The 3963-nt window shown below is 44.0% G+C and overlaps 1 pseudogene; it reads right to left on the bottom strand.

Annotated features, from left to right (window-relative positions):
* Window positions 1–346: 346 nt before the first annotated feature.
* LOC134363490 (U2 spliceosomal RNA) lies at window positions 347–455 on the bottom strand (annotated as a pseudogene).
* Window positions 456–3963: the final 3508 nt, after the last annotated feature.

A 3963-nucleotide genomic window follows, 5' to 3' on the forward strand; every position in this document is an offset into this window, starting at 1 on the left:
GGCAGAGTAGCTACCTCAGGCTGACTTACCTCGGTAAAGGAGGGGTCTGCATAAACATAGCTTGGAGTGAGCCTTTGCCTCAAGGATAGGCTGATAAACCCATCCTGAGTCACGAAGATCCCTCGTAGGCTTTGGTCTGCTACCTGTGGCCATACCTTCTAACTCCCATCTCCAAGACACAAAACCCAAGTCAGCTGCCATAGACAGTCACAACGTACTGTCGATTTTCTGTTCAAAAGCTCTTGTGCCTTCTTGCTATTGTCTTCCTCCAGGTTCTCATCACTTTATGCAAGATTATTCCAGGGATTGGGACTTGTTACACAAAGGAGCTGCCAGGAGCTGCCATTGTGGGTGAGGGCTTTGCATAACACGTGTTGGATAGAGGACGTATCAGATATTAAACTGATAAGAACAGATACTACACTTGATCTTAGCCAAAAGGCCCGAGAAGCGATGCATAACAGGTGTTGGGAGCAGGCCACACGGCACATAGTGCTCACTAAAAAATGAACCGTTGGCATACGCTTTGATGGATGTGTCCTCCACCTGCAATACCCTTCAGATGTCTGAGTGACTTGCCCCTCTGCCCACTTTGTCTTTTTCAGGTGTCTGCACAAGTAACCGTTATCAGGGGACCATCCCTGACCACCCCACATCAGATAATACACTCGCTGCCAATCTCGAGCCCTATATTCCACCTTGTTTGTCTCTACACCTCTTATCACAACCTGATACATAGGTATTATTTGTCATCTGTTTTGGTCACTGCCATATCTCCTGCATCTAGACCAGTGCCAGGCAAACGCAAGGATTCAACACTTGTGTGTGGAGAGAATGATCTCCTTGAGAACAAGACCTTGATCTCTTCGACCACGTACAGCTGATCAAAGTGGGCATTGATTATAGAAGGCTCCTTCGCAGAGGAGCAACTCTGCATGAAATCCACAGGGAGTTAACAGATGAGCTTTCCAGAACCAGCACTCACCCCAAAAACCTACGTTTTGTAGGAATGTCTACTCCTTAAGTTTGTATCCTCTGCAACAACTGCAGAGCTTGTGACCCCCAGCTCATACCGGGTACTCTGCCCCTGTACTCCGTTCCTGCCCTTCAGGATCTGTGTGAAGCTTCCCAGCAGGCTGACACTAACAAACTTTCCAGCAGGTACACTTTAAGAATAATATATCCCTCTCAGAGCTACACCACTGAAAGGTGTTCCTTCAACAGCAGAAAGATTTATGACTTTCTTCCCCCACAGAAAAACCACAGAAATATTTCCTTCTTGACTGCAGCAGTGAGTTCCAAGTTTCATTAAAGAACTGGCCAGATGCTTCCTCCTAACTCGAGTGGGAAGAAGTTAAGATAAAGGGCATTTGAAACTCTACCTCCGCACACCTGCCTCGTACCTTACTCCCTTCTGACAGGTCTTCTTCCTGTGTTTCCAGGGTCAGGGATATAGAGCTGTGTGACCTGCCTCCCCAGGCAGCTGGGGATCTGGTCCCTCCCCGGCCCCTCTCCCTCTGGTGTGAATAATAGATGGCTCTTTTTGAATTGCACACCTGCCATACACCAGGCACCACACTTTACAAATTGTCTCAAATTCTTAACCCCCAAATTGGAAAAGAACTGTAACTTGAGTGTCTGCTGCCTGGACAGCCCCTGTATTCATAATAGTAGAATCTATCTCTCGGCCTCTGTCCCCAAGAATCATCTTCCTCCAGTATATTTGCAGAAAGGGAGTTGGTTTCTCATCTCCAGAGCCAGTCTGTGCTGCAGTCTATTCCTCTTCTTTCTCCTGCTCCTAAACTCCACACTCAACCCTGGCCTCTGCTCACTGGGTCCTGGCCTATGACTCAGTACTGCCATCTTCCCGTGACATGACACTGATGGTGGCCTCAGACGTGTAGTAGGTGGAATAATGATCTCCAGGAAGGTCCACATCCTGGATCCTGTGAATATGTTACCTTACATGTATTCTGTGGATGTGATTAAGTTAAGGGCCATGAGATGGACAGATTATCCCATATTATCTGGGTGAGCATGATACAGTCACAAAGATCCTTACAAGAGAAAGAGGGAGCCAAGAGAGTCAGAGTCAGAGAAGACGTGAGGATCGAGACAGAGGTCGGAGTGATGTGGGGAAAGGGCCAAAGAATGCAGGCAGCCTTTAGAAGCTGAGAAGGGCAAGGAAACAGATTCTCCCCTTGAGCCTCCAGAAGGAATGCAGCCCTCCCGACACCTTAATTTTAGGTCTTCTGGCCTTCAGACAAGGAAAACAATAAGTGTATAGTGTTTTAAGCCACTTAGTCTATGGTAATTAGTTACAGCAGCAATAGGAAACTAATACAAGGGGTGATGTAGGGAAGCCACGTTGTTCAAGGTCGGAATAGAGCAGTGAACACTAAAGACAAAAATCCAAGCCCTCACAGTGCTTACATTTTATGGGACCCTCCCTTCATGATATCTCCTCTCAACCCTTGCCTCTTCCCCAAATAGGATACTCTGTAAAATACAGATAATCCACAGCAATACATTTCTCACAGCCCAATTTACTCAGTTAGGAATCATGCTGTGTAATTAGACGATTCCTGGAATAATCCATGATAGGCTTCATTTCTCCAGTTCCTATTTTTTTAGTGTTTCTCTGCCAGCACGAGGCCAAGATACCCCTCCTTAAATGTAAGTTAGTACAGCCATTATGGAAAGCAGTATGGTGATTTAATCAAACAACTACAGGTAGAACTACCATATGGACCAGCAATCCAACTACTGGGTATATATCCAAAGGAATGGAAGTCATCATGTCTAAGGGACACCTGCACCCCCATGTTTATTGTGGATCTATGCACGGTAGCCAAGAGTTGGAACCAACCTAAATATCCTTCAACCGATAATTGGATAAAGAAAATGTAGTATATATACACCATGGAATACTATCAGCCCTAAAAAAGAATGAAATTCTGCCATTTGCAGCAACGTGAAGGAGCTTGGAGAAAATTATGTTAAGCGAAATAAGCCAAGCACAGGGCAAGAAATACTGCATGTTCTCACTCATATGTGGAAGCTAAAAAAGTTGATCACATGCAAGTAGAGAGTAGAAGAGTGGTTACTAGAGATTGGTGGGAAGAAGGGAAAGGAATGAGGAAAGGGTAGTCAGTGGATACATGATAGCAGAGAGATTACCAGAGGCAGGGAAAAGGAAGGAGGAAGGGGAGCAGAGAAAAGTTTGGTAAACTGGTACAAAGTTACAAAATCACAGTTAGTTAGGAAGACTAAGTTCTGGTGCTCTAGGGCAACAAGAGCTAATAATAATGTATTATATATTTCAAGATGGCAAGAAAAGAGATTCTTGAATGTTATGACCACAAAGAAATGATAAATGTCTAGGTGTTAGACATGCTAACTATTCTGATTAGATCATTATATAATAAGTGTACGTATTCAAACAACAAACTGTACCCCATAACATGTACAATAAATAAATAAATAAAATTTTAAAACACAACAAAAGCAAAAAGAAACAAACAAACACAAAACCCTTATATCTTAAGGGTAAATAAGCAGATTAAGCAAGTGATTAAACAGATTTCTTTATCAAAAAAAACCAAAAAAGATTCCCCTCCTCATTCTTCCAGTGGTCTTCTGATTTCCTGGGAATGACTCTTAGATCACACACACACACACACACACACACACAAGAGACAATCAGTCTTAGTCTAAACCCATATTAGCAAGGGCTCTTCCTAAAGGCAACATACTGCACTCAATTAAATAATGATATGCCTTTACTTTTGTTATGCAGAGCAGCTCCAGTCAGTCTCCTTTTCTCAGCAACACTCCCACCACCTGTAGCCTATGTCCAGGGCCTATCTGTGCACCAGAAATGCTGCCCACCAGTGTGTCTTTCTAAACAAAAAGACCTCCACTCACGATCATCACTCCTTGCAACCCAAAGTCCTGGCAGAA

This window comes from Cynocephalus volans, chromosome 14 (genome assembly GCF_027409185.1).
Source record: "Cynocephalus volans isolate mCynVol1 chromosome 14, mCynVol1.pri, whole genome shotgun sequence".
NCBI classification, from domain to species: domain Eukaryota; kingdom Metazoa; phylum Chordata; class Mammalia; order Dermoptera; family Cynocephalidae; genus Cynocephalus; species Cynocephalus volans.